The following is an 18205-nucleotide window of genomic DNA, read 5'->3' on the forward strand; positions in this document are numbered from 1 at the left end:
TAGCTAATTTTCCCCCATCCATTCTTTTTCTCTTTCGGTCCCCATAAGAACAACACCAGCAACTCTCTCACACCCTCCTTCATTCTTCATTCTTCATCCTCCTTCATTCTTTGTTCCATGAGAGCACCGCAAGTAGAAGGAGTTGGATATTCAGAGGCAACAACAACAAGATTAAGAGATAATAACAAGTAAAAAGAAACAAGTCTATAAAACAAGCATTTCCAAGATAAATTAAAACACGTTAGCCACATTTGTTCCATTGAAAATGAAATAATTGTTAAAATTGACTTTGCTTTGCTGTCATAGTTACTAATATTTGTTTATATCTGTAAGTTAATAATCCCTACTTCTTAGGACTTATTAGTGGGACTTAGTGAGTTTTCTCCACATTCCACGTTTCTGTTAGTGGACTGAGTTAGTGGAGTAACTTAATTTATTTTCTTTCTTTGTAAGGCTTTATATAAGCTACTATTGCAGTTGAATTAAATAAGAGAGCATTCCCTTTAATTTTCTGTTCAACAATAATAGGTGTTAGCTTTGCAATTGTGTTTGTTGGATAGAATGAAATTAGAATGAGAGAAAAGGCAAGGACGGACCTGTGATGAATGTTGTTCGATAAGGCTTGTGCAAAGAAATGGCCATGGTCCATGGAATAACTATGGTGAAGGAACAAACCACCGCCAAGAGTACCAGAACAAATCAAGAACCCAAAAGGAAACAATCACCAGAGAATCCAAGGGAAAACGCGAAAAAATGGTGAAAATCCCACATCGAAGCAACGCCGGAGCCTCGCCGGAGTTTGTTATGTCGCCAAAAGAAGACGGATATGGAGATAGGAGAGGAGCTTCATACCACACGTTTTTATGTGTATCTCTGGATCCCAAGACGGTGTGTAGTTCAAATTATTATTCTGGTTTCAAGTTGTGGTTGTCATCGTGCTTTCAGAAAAATTGCAGCCAATGGTGGTGGCATGGGCGGTTTCACCGCTCGGCGACCCCAGGCGGTCGCCCAGGCTCGATCGATAATTTTTGCACATTAGACCCAACCCAAAAGTCAATTAACACACTTACAAAAAGAAAAATTTGGGCAATCTGAAAATTCTCACACGCAAATAGGTCTCGGAATTTTATTTAGCACATTATTGACGGGTTCATCTCTCTTATTTTAACGGGTTAATTGTTCAAATTAACCCTGTAATATACCTTATGTCTGAAAAACGACCCTTAAAAATATAAAACATATATTCTAGCATTGTAACTTGAATTTCTTCTTATTTTTGACCACCCTGTAATATACGCGTAGTCTAAAAATGTGACCTACATGTTGAATTTTTTCATACATGATTAGCACGTTAAAATATAGCTTTACATAAAAAATTAAATTTCTTCGATCAGAGATAAATTAATTATGAATTTCTTAAATAATTTATAATTAATTTGTATCTCGTTTAAAGACTACAAAATTTCACTCGGAAGGTTCTTATCATGTTCTAGTCATGCCTACAAAATTAGGGAACTAAATTTGACTTGTGAGTATACGCTTACGCGGAACAAAATTTCAATTTTGCACGTTTTGGTTGAAAAATCATAATAAATTTAAACGATTTCGAAATGCTATGAAAGTTTACATATCCTTTTTATGTATTTTTATAGATGTATCTGTAAATAATGAGCTCAAAATTCGATTTATAGGTCGAGATTTCCATTGTTTTGTTTTTTGAGCTTTTGACACTTTAAAAATTCATAATTAATTTGTCGTTTGTCGAAAATTTATAAATTTTTTGTGTAAAGCCGTATTTTAACGTTCTTAACTCGCCTCTAACAAATTATGAAAAAATTCAATCTCTCGGTTGCTTTTTTGGACTTCGCGTATATTACAGGGTTATAAATAATAAAAATTTTGAATTACATGATCAAAATACATGTTATTTAATTACAGGTCAATTCCAGTTGCTTTTTTGGACTTCGCGTATATTCAGACTTCACGTATATTACATGGTCAATTTTAATTAATAATCCTATTTTAAATTGTATTTTTATTGACAAAATGATAAACCTCTTTTATTTCGATTTTTTTAATTATTAAAATTTAAAAAAAATTGATTTATGACTGTCGATATAATTTGGAATAAATTTTTCGCCCGAGCTCCCTAAATTTCCTGGCTCCGCCACTAGGTGGTGGATTTGAATTGGAAACCTGCAATCTGCACTTGTGGGGGTGAAGAGAAGAGAAGAAGAGACGGGGTTTATTAAGAAGGAACACAATAACACTTATATTGAGTTTTTTAATTTTGACCACTGATTTAATCCTAATGCTATTAATTATTGATATCATTCTTTTCCATTTAAATTTAATTCAATAATAGCCTTTGACCTGGTCAAAATCAGAGGAGGCCTATAAGTTGCAAAAGGGGGTAAAATTAGGGGCTGGAAAGTGGTTTTTTTTAATAGGGGGCCAAAATTGCTACCATGATAAATATAGGGGGGCAAAAGTGCAATTAAGCCTTTATTATATCAAAACAAACTTATAAGCTAGCTTATTCGTATTACCAAACACAGCCATGATGAGTTGAGTTTGATGTCAAATTTTAATTGTTACAAGCCCTATAGTGTAAATTAATTAAGATTGTATACCTAAATATAATTAAATAAAAATTAAAAGTTACCTTATTAAAATTGATTTTTTTTATAGAAAAATTGACTCATTTATTTGACATTTAATGTTATATTTGTATATTACATTTTGATTGGTTGATATTTTGAAGGGATAAATACCCCTTAAACAAGAGAGAGTAATATAGAAAAACCATTAGTACTAACTAAAGGGTAGTTTTGTAAATATGTTTAAAATTAATATCAAAGGAAGTGAGTTACCCACTATTATGTAAATTGGATATATTGGGATTTGTATAAAGCACTCTTATAAATAAAATCAAAACATGTTACTTAGCTATTAAAACACGTAGAAGAAAAAGAAGAGAAACAAAAGAAAAATATGCTTTGGTCAGTGACGAGAAAATCAGCCGTTAGTTTCAATTCATTCTAGATTTTAACAGGTGAGTAATCACACCCTTTAACCCTTCCATGGTATACTGATTTTTGAAAAGAATTACAATTTATTTGAATGCTTTAATTGATGAAAACCTAACCCTATCAAATTGGGGATTTTTATGAATTTCAATTATTTAGTTTATGAGTTACTGATGTATTTGTTTCTACCTGCTGATCGAGTTTGGGATTTTCTGATAAATACATATATGAAGTACGTTAGACTAGAGGGGGATGCTTTGATCCATAGACTATGTACTTGCAAAAAGTACAATAGGTGATTCTAGGGGTTAAGAATCGTATATTAGGGTTTATGACTGATTATTGGATATCTGAGAATGATCTCTAGAGTGGTATTTATAGTCTGCTTTGGGCTTGGGTTACTATTGCTTGGCTTCCAAGCAACAGGGATATTTTAGTGTTTTAGGCGGTTTCTAGAAGCTTCTGAAGGTTCAAGAGGGCGGCTTCCTTTAGGAGGGCGCGCCTAAACCCTAAACCCTTCTAGAAGGCCTTTCGGCCCTTACGAAGGGCGTTTAAGTCCTTCCCGAGGACTTCAAAGATTTTAGAAATATTATGACAGTCCAGACTATAATTGGATTAGGCAGAAGGAAGCTATACTATTATCTATAGTTTCACCTTTTAACTGAGAACTGTTTGAGAAACCCATGAGAAGCTTATTGACATTTTTCTGTGCACTTATATCTTTACTGGATCTATATATATATATATATATATATGACATATATGAACATGTTTTGTGATTGATTGCTAGTATGTTATATAGAGATGCCAAAGCCATTAAGATGAGTTATAAATTTGATTATATATATGTGTTAATTGAGATACTGCTTTTATAAATATGTATATGCACCTTTGTTTAATATTCTATAAATTATTGTTTATATGATTATCAATCAACAAGAGCAGTTTCGGTTTTGAGATTATTTACTAAATGATCACCATATGATTCATGATGAAGCTACATCATTATTAAATTTATAAGTTTCAAAATACACAGTATATGATAGTGATGAATGTCATAATATATCTTATTTTTAAAGAGAATTCTAGAAGTTATAATGACAATTATTCTCTCTGTTATTAAATGTGTTTGAGATGGGCTATATGCTCCATATGGATGAGTCTTGTACTCCACAATTACTTACCTAGATGAGCTATGTGCTCCATATAGATGAGTCTTGTACTTCACATGAGGTGAGCTTTGTGCTTCACATGGATGAGTCTTGTGCTCCACAGTTACTTACCCAGATGAGCTATGTGCTCTATACAGATGAGTCTTGTACTCCACATGAGACGAGTTATGTGCTCCATATAGATGAGTCTTGTACTCCACATGAGATGAGCTTTGTGCTCCATATGGATGAGTCTTGTACTCCACAGTTACTTACCCAGATGAGCTATGTGCTCTATACATATGAGTCTTGTACTCCACATGAGATGAGCTATGTGCTCCATATAGATGAGTCTTGTACTCCACATGAGATGAGCTTTGTGCTCCATATGGATGAGTCTTGTACTCCATAGTTCATACAGATGAGTCTTGTACTCCACATGAGATGAGCTATGTGCTCCATATGGATGAGTCTTGTACTCCATAGTTTTTTTTTTAAGAAGCTAAACTAACCCCCTCAAATTGACACCAGAGAGAATCGAACCTGAAACCTTGAGGAGGAGCACACTCCTAGATCCCAAGCTAATACCACTAAGCCACTCCATAGTTACTTACCCAGATGAGCTATGTGCTCCATATATGGATGATTTTTGTACCCCATATTAGATGAGCTAATGCTCCATATAACAATGTTATTATAATGATATTTTGATTGATTTAATTGTATTTACTATGTATGTTTTAAAGAATATTTTAGAAAGAAAGCTGATATCATGGTAGATTTTTCCGGTTACTGCGTCGGCTGAGAACAATACTCCTTTTTAAACCTGTGTCTATTATTCACTGGGATTTCGTATCTCATTAGAGTGTTGTTTTCAGATTTAGAGACTAAGACGAAGACGGCTAATGACATCGAACGGTGAGGAGCTCGACATTTTAGAAGTGCCACTTCATTATAATAGATTGATAGTTTGAGAATTAGTGGACAAAATGCCTACATAGTACTCCGATTTTGGTAGTAGTTACTAAATGCCCATCTTTGAGTATTTTAATCGGTTATGAACTTTTTGGATGTATAATAATTATTTCAGAATTTGACGAAGTTTGTTTATCAAACAATTCATAATTAATTTTTCGTATATTTCTCCAAAATTATTTTTCATATTTTTTGTAACGTTCAATAATTAAAACTTTAAAATTGGACGTTACATTATGACTCTTTCAGTTTCTACAACTACAACCGAAAGATCTTTTTCAGCAATCAAAATTATTAAGTCAAAGTTGATAAATAAGATGGGACCTGGGTTTCTAGTGATAGCATGTCAGTTTATATTGAAAAGGAAATTTGTGCATGTATTAGTTTCGACTCAATTATTGATCATTTCAAGTCACTTGGAAAGCATAAAGTGTCACTTTAAATATTTAATGATCGACTTTATGTATTACGTAGTTTACATTTTGAATGATCGACTTTTGGTTTATTACAACTTAAATATGTTGTATGCAATATGATTTATATATTTTAGTTTATTTTGACGCCGACAACAAACTTTTTTGTCTTGCTCAGCCATTGACTTCATCAAATCAAACCTTCATCAAAAAAATAATATCATTTATGACAAAATGTGTAGGAAAAAAAAAAGGATGATTTATAGGATGTCTTAGTCGTCTTATATTCTTGCTTAAGCCTAACTAATTTATTCAAACAAGGTTTCTTCTTCCGAACCATTAAGTCATCCATAACAATTAATAAAACTAATGAGCAGCTAATATTAAAGTTGACCTGAAACAAAACAGTTTTAACTTTTTTACCTCATTAGTCACAGACTTGATCTTCTTCAATTGAAGGTTTATGAGTTTTAATTTGATGAAGATGATGAAAAGAGTGAAGGTTCATAGGTTTTGTTGCATGAGATAGAAGACAACAGAAGAGGAGGTTTTTTTTTTTTAGTGATTTTCTACGTTTCTTTGATGAAGATGAAGAACAAGAGAGGGAAGAAGATGAAGAAATAGAAGAAACAGTTAAAATGACTTTATTTTTACAATAAGATCAAACAGTTGTAACAAAAAAACAGTTAAATTAAAAAATATTAATAAAGTCTTTGATGTACCACCGATTAGATATTTGAGGCTTAATAATGAAGGAAGAAACATATTTGAGCAATAGAGATATAATTAAAGGATCAAAAGAGTAATTTTACCAAAGATATACTAATCTCTCGTTGCTAAGCAGATAACCAAGGAAGGAAACAACTATAACAAGGCTAATATATGGTTACATGTAGAAAACGATATCCAAATTCAAAATTATCTCTAAACTATTATAGTGACCCGTGTTGGCACCGAAAAAAAAATTTGTATATATTTTGTATATATCTAAACATTGCATATAATGATAAAAGTATTTGGATTATTATACTTGTACTAATTATTTGTAGTATAAGATGCACTCATTGTTAAACTTAGCATATGTAATATTTTTGCAAAAATATGCCGACGTACTGTATAATAATATTTGTTGACAAAATGTATTTTATTAATCATAAAAACTAAAAAATATGTATTTTTTTTATAAAATAGTCAGTGTCGTATGAATACACGTAGTCCGTAAATGCAAACGTTTAATTTTTTACATGTGTATATAAATATAGTTTGGGTTACAGAAACGCCGATTGTTATTTGTTTTTAATTTTTACAAAACAAATGGTCTAATGTAAATATTGTATTTTAGGGTAACAACGATGTAAAAAAAAAGGTTCCGCGAATTGTTAAACGTGAAAAGTACATGAATTAATAGTCAATGGCAGGAGGATCTGCTTATATAGAAATTGCATGTCTATAATGACCAGTACGCCTTACAAAGAAATTAAAAATAAAACGACTTCCAAACAATAAACAACTTTAATTTTCTAAATTATAGCAACAACAATTCTAAAACATAACCAATGATCATACTTTTTGAAAAACTTCACGATACACAAAATTTGTGGTCTCCTTACAAACATTATTATCTTCATCCATGATGAGCAGCTTCAGACCTTTTCTTGAAGTTACTCGAGAGACAGCGACATAAAGTTGTCCATGCGTGAACGCAGGCTTAGGAAGATAAACCCCCACTCGAGATAAAGATTGACCCTGACTTTTATTTATTGTCATTGCAAAACAAAGCGTCGATGGAAATTGCCTGCGCTTGAATTTGAAGGGTAGTTCTGCATCACTCGGAATAAGATCCATCCTGAGAATGAATACCCTGGTACCTGCCCTTTTTCCTGTAGTTATGGTAGCAACTATCGTGCTCTTCCCTAGATGTGTAATTTCCAGCCTCGTACCACTACATAGTCCATTGGCCTGATCAATGTTTCTCATCAGCATAACTGGACATCCCACCCTTAGTTTCAACCGGTGATTTGGAATTCCAGAGCTCTTAATACCATTAAGAAATTCCTTTGTGAACCATTCGCTTTGGACATCAAAATTTTCACCCGATCGACAAACAGAATCAGAGCTTAAATACTATTTCTCTTCACCTGGAATCAGTGACATCATATATTCATTAATATGCTCAACTGAATCAAGTGTTGGCGCAAGTATTCCCCTTTCTTGAAAAAATAACGGGTCATTAAGGTTATCATTCAAATTGGGATACACAAAGACATCAACGGTTGTTGTGTCCAATATAAGCAAATCTTCGGAAATTTATACCTTCGTTTCACCATTCTCATCCGAAGCGTCGTTGCCGTCTCCAATTGAGAGTATCCACTTGCCAAAATTAGCAATTTCTTCTTGCTCTGCACGTACCGAAGATGCACCTAATCTCATATTAACAGTAAGCCTCAACACATTACAATAAGCTCATATCTTTGATGAATTGATCGAGACATCAACAATATCCTGCCTCGTTCCTTTTCAGACAACAGGCAATATCTTCCTGAAATCACCACATAAAACTATTGTCATTCCACCGAAAGGTCTAAACTCGTTTAAAGGATCATTCCTAGACATGATATCGCGCATTGATCAGTCAACTTCCTCAAAACACCATCAATGCATCATTGGAGCCTCATCCCAAATTATCAACTTTACAGCACGCACCAGGTCTGTCCTAGGACTATCCTTTTCCATCGTAAGCAATGATGCCTCATTAATCTCAATAGGGACTGTCAGCGTCGAGTGCGCGGTTCTTCCACTGGTAATAGAAGAGCCGTTATACCGCTGGATGCAGCATTTAATACAATTAACCCTTTTGATCTAACAACAGCCGACAATGTTTTCCATGTAATTAACCCCTTTAAAAAGTTACGTGTAATTATTCATTGATCCAACCTAATGAAACTTGATTGCATCGGGTAATATATTACAATGAAGACCGACCCATCCCGTGAACACCTATAGGCGTGGATGCTAAAGTATGTTTGCTTAATTTTTTTTTTTAAATAGGTATCATCATCCATATTTAATTTTTTTTATACCCATGACGATCATAAACTTATGTTTGCTTAAATTTAATTTTTTTTTATTGAATGATTTTTCTTACAAACGACGAAGGAATTAAATGGTTATATTTCCTATGTTAGTGGTCATTTACTATTGATTGATCTTATTTCCCTCATCAATGAAACTCTCTTCATTTCATTAAAAAACAATGATATGTTGAAAGTGTCCATCCCACTTTTACTTAAAAAAAATTATTTTTTAAGACAAAAAAAGAGGTATATTTTTATTTTATTTTTCAGGAGAAGGAGATGGTTTGCATGGTATAATATGAGTTAGACTACCCGTTGTACTCTCTTTTATTATGTATTATTTTTCTTATTAAAACTTAAACATTAAATATCCAATTGTCATTATTTATCTTTTGATAAAATATCTTTTTTTAATTCTGATTTAATGCACATTACGATTATAGAAATCAATATTTTTTAATGATTTCTATATTAAAAAAATCTACAATAAAAACAATAAAAATTAAAATTCCTGTAAATAAAAAACTATAATAATCATTTATAAGTATAGTAGAAATTTTCACAACTAATTAGTTACCTTATTTTTAACTTTCATTTAAAATTTAAGGTTGACCATTATTTTTTTCCATTAAATTTTAAATTAGCAACCACATAATATCAAATAAGTTATTTGTCTCAAATTCTTTATTCCATACTTTGATTGATTGTCTTGATTCTGAGAACTTGGTTGGTTTGATTTTATTTTTTTTCATGATGGTTCAATGATCTATTGTTTACCAAGAATAGTAGAAACATGAATTGAAGAACGGGATGAGGGTCAAGATTAAATAGAAATAAGAAAAATGAGACATACATATTCATTATTGAGTGATTTAAAATATTCTTTGAATTAACCAAGTTGCTTGGGCTCCAGTGGCAAGGAGTTCCTTCTAAGGACGTACCCGGGGAATATCGGGTTCGATTCTCAGGGGAACAACGCTTGGCCAATGCGCATGCCTCTACGCACGAGCCGGATTAGTCGTCCACCTTTATTGGATCGGAAACCGGTGCGAAATATTTCAATTTGAGGATATATTGAAAACAAAATCGTATTTTGGTTCAATTTGGTTGTAAAGAACTACAAAGAAGAAACAATAGAAAAACTAATCGAAATATTAATAATAATTGTAAAGGGCTACAAAGAAGAAACAATAGACAAGCTAATCGAAATACTAAGAATAATAATTGGAGTTGTGATGTGAAATTTTGTTAACCCATATGTATAATTTATAGACATATTTCATAGGATAATTTGGTAAAATAACCATAATTGTTTTCAATATTCTTGAAAATACAATAAAAAACATAAGATCATTTGAGTATCATTTTTATTTGGCAATTAAAATAATCATTTAATAAATTAATTTTGGCTCATTATTCTTATAGGTTGACCAAATATTGGCTCATAATTTCCTGATTACATTGATCCCAAAAAGGATGTAATCAGTTTTATCTGGCCATTAAACATTGGTTCATCATCATTAATAAAATATTTCTTAACGTGCACCTCCAATATTTAATGCATACGTCATGACATAAATTACATAATTTCGGTTACGGTCTAAAATATGTACCATATTATATTATTATGAAAAATAATAAAAAAATAAGATTATAACATTTCAAGAAATAAAAAATTCAAATGCATGACAATGTTGAGTTTAGTTCATAGTGCACCATGTCAAGAGTAGACTTTGAAAAAGTTTTCCTCCATATATATATTTGAGAGAAACCCTCAAATATATATATATATATATATATATATATATTTCAATTTTTTTAACCTTAAAAGAAATAATATACTCAAAAACAAAAAACGTTAAAAGAAATAATTTATAATAAATTTTTTGAGGACAATTATGTAAAACAACCACATTTAACTCGATCAATCAAATTCAAGCTCATGTCCTAGCTATTAAGCAAAATATAATAATTTTTTTTTGTTTTGATTGAATTATATATAGGTCTGTAGCCGGAAAAAAATCAATAGGTCTAAGGTTGCTTTTTTTTTTTGGTTCGGATGGTAAAGAACACGCTTTCGGGATCCGTTTTGCCAATATATCATTCAATCTCAATTAATTCCAAAAAAAAAAAAAAATTCAATTTTTTTTTTTGAAATAGAACAACACACTTAATAAGAAATTTAATTGAAACACTATTTTGTTAAAAAAAATTAATAATTTGTCTAATCTCATTAATATATTATTACAAAAATAAAAAGTAAGAAATGTCTAACATTTTTTGGTGTTTTTTTTTTTAGCAATGCTAGGGGCAGTCGCTCATTCACTTGCGTACTGTCACTCTCCCTTTTATACAGGACACGTCATTTCATTTTTAATTTCTTAAACCGGCAACCGGTTAAACAAGTCTAATTTATCAGCCTTTATTTATTTTTTTATTATTATTTTTCTCGACAAAATTGTGCTGTTCCCAGATCCAAAAACACCTTAATACAACATCTTCAATCTTCAATAGTGCAGCAGAAGGAGGAACCAAAGAAGATCCATAACATTCTCATGCGGTTTTTTATTTTCAAATAACAAATATTCTTTGTGTGCTGAACTGAACCCATTGAATTTCATATCAACTTCTCTTATTGCAAGCTCTCTATTGTTGCTATAGATTGAAGAATTAGAGGAAGTCGATTGTGTTGTTACATATTTGTAAGGTTGATCTTGTCAAAAAAATATTTGTAAGGTTGTTTTGTGACTGTTCATAAGGTCGTGGGTGTGTTTTGCAATTCTGGGTAAGACAAGGAAAGAGAATACAGCCATTACAAAAAATTAAAGGAAAGGGAATACTTGAGTTTCTATTTTTTCTTCTTTTTTGCTATTTGGAGTGTTGACAGTTTTTTACTTTGCTTTGAATTTACTGGATGCATATTATTGACACGAGCATATGAATTTTTGGGATTGATAGTTTATTGGAATAACTTGCCTTGGCCCTTTGTGGGAAATTTGGGGAAAGGTTTGTATTTTTGTTGATGTGTGATTAAGGTGCCAAAAGTTGAAGGTTGGTTCTCAAGTGAAGATGTAAGGTTGGAAAATTTGGGAGATTGAAGGTTGCTGTGAATGTGATGTTGGTTCAAATCCTAGCTTCTGGGTTGCAGGCGAATAGCTTAACAAAAAGCCTTTGATTTTTTGCACATAAAAAAAATAAAAAATAAAAATAAAAAAGTAAACTTAAGGTCTCGGTTAACAAGTAAATGCCTTTAAAAACAGGGTGACGTGGCCGTATCAGCAAGTGAGCGCCCAACCGAGAGTGTCAAAGTGACTGATGGTAGCATTGCTTTTTTTTTTTTTTTTGAATAAACACTATTATGAGTTATTATTAATAAAAAAATAAATTTGAATAATTCAATCAATTGTTTTATTTTAATCTTTAAATTCAAATATTTTAATTCAAACTATCTTTTTTGAAAGAATTTTAATTTAAACTATTTGATTATTAAAAAAAAATATTTGATTCAAATTTGTACTTTTTGAATTCGAAATGTTTGATTTCTAATATAAATTCAAGTAATAGAATTTGATATTGTAAAACTTCCTTTTATACATGAACATTAAATACAAATATGTGAGGATGATTGTGCTGAGAGCATTTTGTGAGGATCAATATGGTGAGAGCATTTGTAAAAAAGAAATGGACATGTGGCAACACCAAAAGAATAGTAATTCATTTCCATAAAAGTCTATGAAATGGATCCTAAATTTATATTATATAAATTCATTTATACTTCATCCGTTTCAAAATACATTTCACAATTTTAATATGCATTATTCACATATCTCTATTGAAAAGAGTGAAGGTTCATAGGTTTTGTTGCATGAGATAGAAGACAACAGAAGAGGAGGGTTTTTTTTTTTAGTGATTTTCTACGTTTCTTTGATGAAGATGATGATGAAGATGAAGAACAAGAGAGGGAAGAAGATGAAGAAATAGAAGAAACAATTAAAATGACTTTATTTTTACAATAAGATCAAACAGTTGTAACAAAAAAACAGTTAAATTAAAAAATATTAATAAAGTCTTTGATGTACCACCGATTAGATATTTGAGGCTTAATAATGAAGGAAGAAACATATTTGAGCAATAGAGATATAATTAAAGGATCAAAAGAGTAATTTTACCAAAGATATACTAATCTCTCGTTGCTAAGCAGATAGCCAAGGAAGGAAACAACTATAACAAGGCGCTAATATATGGTTACATGTAGAAAACGATATCCAAATTCAAAATTATCTCTAAATATATGGATATTTGCAAACAAAAATTAACCAAATTATTTTAAACAGCCGATCACCCATTTTTACGGGTTAGGATCCTCTCCATTTACGTGTTTTTCCATTTCTTCAATTTGGAGAGATAAAGACACATAAAATCTTGAAAAAACTAAAATATAATTAATGATGGTGGGACCCACTTAGTGGTATGACCCACCATCTATTTTTTGTGTCTATCTCTCTCCAACTTGCAAAACTCCATTTATTTTGCCAAATGGAGAGGATCTTCACCCCATTTTTACAAGGTCGATTTTTTTGTAGGATGTCCAGATTCCCAACCCTATATCCTACATTTTTTTTTTTGACTAATTAAAAACCGCATGCACTGTTACTCATTGTAATTTGAGAGACATGTAATTTCTTATTCTTCTTTCACATTGTCACTTATTGTATCCATTTTTTTTACTACGTCAATCATAATAGTTGTGGATATATTTTGGATTAAATGTGTTTTTAGTCCATATAAATATTTCAACTTTTCGTTTTAATTTCCCTAAGAAATTCTCCGACTTTGGATCTCCTAAAGTTTTGTATCAGCGCTTTTAGTTCCTACTTTTAAGGCAACTCGTGTGTATCATTCAAAATTTTAAATTCTTTTTCCTCCGTCGTGTTTAGTAGTACATTATAAAATTCTTTCTTACAAAATTTTAATTCTTTAACAAGAGATTAATTAAATACGAATTTTTATGTTTTTGGCTTATTTGTTAGAGATTCTTATAATATTAGAAATATTCTTGCAAATGATAATTGTAGGCGGGTGGTAGGTAACATGTGTAATACTTTCTTTTGGACTGATAATTGGAAGGATGGAGTTTCTTTACATATACGGTTCAGTCGCCTTTATGAGTTGTCGGTGCATAAAGATTGTTCAGTGAGTGATATGGCGAGAATGGGATGGGAAGAAGGCGGAGGTGGGTGGAGATGGAGACGCCGGTTGTTGGCTTGGGAGGAGGATAGTGTGAGGGAGTGCGTGAATTTATTGAATAACGTTATTTTGCAGGATAATTTACAGGACCGTTGGCGTTGGGTGCTTAATCCTATTCATGGTTACTCGGTGAGTGGGACTTACCGATTTTTAACATCTTTAACGTATCAGGTGGGTGCTGTTTCAAACACCGACGTGTGGCACAAAGTGGTCCCTTCAAAAGTCTCTCTATTTGTGTGGCATCTATTGAAAGATCGAATTCCGACAAGGTCGAGTTTGGCGCGTCGACATGTGCTCCAAGTAAACGATACTTTGTGTGTTGGCGGGTGTGGTTCCATTGAGACGTCGGAACATCTTCTTTTAGGATGTGAATTGTTTGTGAAAGTTTGGTATTTATTATGTCATTGGATTGGGTTTTCTTATGTTCTTCCAGAATCGTTAGCGGATCACTACTATCAGTTTATTCATCTGGCGGATTTGCCACGAATTTCTTATTCTTATCTTAAGGTTATTTGGCTTGCTTGTGTATGGGCAATATGGAAAGAGAGAAATAATTGTATCTTAAAAAATGTGGTTATTGATCCGTACAATATTGTTGAAAAGGTGAAGTTGAACTCTTTTTTATGGCTTTCGTCAAGCGGTGTTCCATTGGCGTTTGCTCTTCATGATTGGTGGAGGCACCCACTACTTTGTATAGGTGTTGGCTAGGTGTTAACATTTTTTCTTTTTTCTTTTTAATTGGTGTGACATGTTTCTGTGTCACTCATCTAGTTTTTGTAACAGACTTTGAGTGATTCGTCACTTTTAGCACACCTTGTACGGGGTGAATCACTTTTCCTTTGAGCAATATATTCCATTTTGATTTGTTAAAAAAAAAATATATTCTTGCAAATATTCATTCAAAATTTTAAATGATATATAAATATACTTAAAAGCATGGACCAAAGAGATGATACAAAAATTTTATGGAATAAAAAAGAAGGACAATTTTTAGATGCTAAAACAAAAAGTTTGAAAAACTTTTGATTGTTACTTGTACTAGTATTTATTATTAAACATGCTTAGCAAAATTTTACATTGTCCCAATTTTTAATTCGTGGTTTTTTTTTTTTTTTTAATTTCTGATTCACTCGAACACAAGTACACAACACGAGGGAAGCATGGTGGTCTTTTTATTATTATATAAAGGGGACAATTCACAAGTCTTCGCGTAGCCATGGCACAAAAGTCCAAAAGAAAATTAAATTATTAGTACAATGTACGAACCAACATAAATTGTGCCAACTGCCAAGCAAAATATAATCCGTACTTCTTCTAAAATGGGATAATATATAGTCATTTTCATGTATGAAATGAGTAGTCATAATAGTCTCCAAATGTATCAAAATTTTAAAGTAATTCTTAACTGTGTACTCCGTTAATCAAAATAGACATTCAATATACTTATTTATTATCATATTAATCTTTATAAGTATTTACTTTTTATCATACCGGTTCTTGTAACAAAAAACTATTATAAATGTTGAAGAAATAGAATTATTTAACATCAAATATTATTTTGACTAACGAAACATACAATCAAAAACTATTTTTAAATTTCAATACATTTAAAAACTACTGTAGCAACTTATTACAAATGAATCAAGATGACTATTACCTTCAAAGCATTGACACATTATAGACAACCAACATAAATAGTGCCAACCACCAAACAAAAAATAATATGTTCTTCTCCCAAAATGTTTCGAATCAAATATAAGTGATATTATTTGAATGTGTGTACTATTTACATAATTTTTTTTATCATATGTTTCTATTACTCTCTCCATTCCTTTTTAAGTGTTGTTTTAGAGTGAATTTTTTGTTCCTATTTAACTGTCGTTTTGATATTTTAAGGATACGATTGATCAATTATACCCTTTGTCAATTACTGGTATCTTTTTCTTTGTTTGGTTACTCTTATCTTTTTTAATTAATTAAATAAAACTAATTAATGATATATATTTGGAAAACTAAAATTTGTTTTTTTAAACATTTTTTTTTAAAAACAAAATTTGTTTCCTGTTATCTTCAGATTTAAACAATTTTTTTTTACATGTAATCATGATTTTATGAAGAGTTAAAACTCTGTAAATATGATGAATATTTGTACCAGTACCATAGTTGCTCTTTTTTGTCTTCTCTACTAAGTTAATAAGATGAATATTTGTACCGGTACCATTGTTGCTATTTTCTGTCTGCTCTACTAAGTTATCTTCATCCAGTGTGGATCTAGCATTGGTTGAACTCATAGTTGAAGCCTTAATTTTGATTAAAAGAGTTGGAGAAAAGTTAAATTGTTTTCTTAACTTTTGATTAATGTGAAGTTGGAATAATTTTTATATTGACTAAATTAATTAAAGAGAGTGTGCAAAAAAAAAAAGAATTTGTTGGGGAAAAAGATAGTAAGTAACAAATGTTTGTTATGATCTTAAAAAAAAAGAACATATGTTTGTTATGAGAAAAATATAACATATTAAATTTATTAGAATGATAAAGTGTGAGCAAAAAATATAGATATATTAGTGGATTAAATTGAGGGTATAGTAGGAAGAAAATGTGCAAAAATACACTTTGCTATTTTTGTGGAAATTTTCTAAAACGACACTTAAAAAGGAATCGAGGGAGTATTATATAAAGACATATGATATTACATAGGTGAGGCCTACGTTACCCTCTCTTGTTTAGAGGGTAATTACCCTATTATGATATCAACCAATCAAAATGTAATATACATAAGGAACATTAAATGTCAAATAAATGAGTAGATTTTTTCTAAAACTAAAAAGGGTTAATCTTAATCTTTTTTTTTGAAGGAGAGCTAATCTTAATCATAAGGTAACTTTTAATACATTTAATTTTTATTTAATTTTTTTTTGAAACAACAAATGATTATTTTTTATATTAAGGTGTTCAATCTTAATTAATTTACACCACAAGACTTATAACAAATAAAATTTTATATCAAATTTCTTTCATCTGGATGTCCTTAAATTCATCACTTACATTCATAAAATTTCTTCCATTCCAGAACCCCGAACCTGAGAACAAAAACATTTCCTTCATTCAAATTTCTTCTGCTTTATTCTTTCCTATTGATCAATTCTTGTTTCTTTTTTATTCTTCTTCCCATTTTGATTGTTCAATTTTGTCGTTCCAAACTGCCGCAGTTTCCAATTATAGTGAGAATTGTCGTTGTTTCTAGAACTGCGTCAGGTATCGTGACTTTTTTTTATTTAAGCAGCCAATAAAATCTGATAACACGCCCCACTATCAGCCAAAGCCTTTAAGTCCAAATAAAAGAACAAAAGCATCATCACATAACCATTTCAGCAACCAAAAAAAATGCTAGCAGACACCCACAACATCACAGCGGCAATACCTGCTAGCAGCCCTCAAAGTACAGCAGATGACTTACTCAATTGTTATAATTAACTACCTCACAACCAAGAAAAATCAAATTAAAAAGAAAAATCAAGTTACCATACCTTACGTGGTATTGGAAATAACGATAATTCTCACGATATTTGGAATCAAACGAACGACGACGATTCTCACGAAAATTAAAAAATGCGGCAGTTGGGAACGACAAAATTGAACAATCAAAATGGGAAGAAGAAATTTTATGAATATAACTGATAAATTTAAGGACATTCAGATGAAAGAAATTTGATGCGAAATTTTAATTGTTCTAAGTCAGTCTTGTAGTGTAAATTAATTAAGATTGAACACGTAAATATAATTAAGGCAAGTTTACATTATGGATCATTTATCTTAGGCTAAAATATGGTTTTGGTCTCTGCAAATATGCCTCGTTTTGGTTTTAGTCCCTGTAAAAAAAAATTGTTGTTTTTGGTCCCTGCAAAATATTATTTTTTTTGGAAATAGTCCCTGCCAAAATATTTTGCAGGGACCTTTTACAAAATAAAAAGATTTTGCAGGGACTATTTCTCTAATAAATGGTTCAGTCATCATGTGCCACGTGTGCAAATTATCACAAAAGTGGAGTCAGGGACCAAAACCAAAATGAGACATATTTGCAGGGACCAAAAACAACAAATTTTTTTTGCAGGGACTAAAATCAAAACGAGACATATTTGCAGGGACCAAAACCATATTTTAGCCTTTATCTTATTTATTTGTAACACTTTGGTCCTTTATCTTTATTTTTTCCCGTTTAGTTCCTTTATCTCTCTTAGAAGCACATATACATCTTTTTTCTCATTTTTTATTATAAATGAAAAAAAATCCAGAAATATCATGTAGATGTTCATCAT

The 18205-nt window shown here is 31.1% G+C and overlaps 1 long non-coding RNA gene across 1 annotated transcript; it reads left to right on the forward strand.

The window, feature by feature from the left end:
• Positions 1–2924: 2924 nt before the first annotated feature.
• On the forward strand, positions 2925–5295 carry LOC120580729 (uncharacterized). Its single transcript, XR_005646462.1, has 2 exons — positions 2925–3055; positions 5059–5295. It is a non-coding gene; the product is annotated as an uncharacterized lncRNA (long non-coding RNA).
• The last annotated feature ends 12910 nt before the right edge of the window (positions 5296–18205 follow it).

This window comes from Medicago truncatula, chromosome 5 (assembly GCF_003473485.1).
Source record: "Medicago truncatula cultivar Jemalong A17 chromosome 5, MtrunA17r5.0-ANR, whole genome shotgun sequence".
NCBI classification, from domain to species: Eukaryota; Viridiplantae; Streptophyta; class Magnoliopsida; order Fabales; family Fabaceae; genus Medicago; species Medicago truncatula.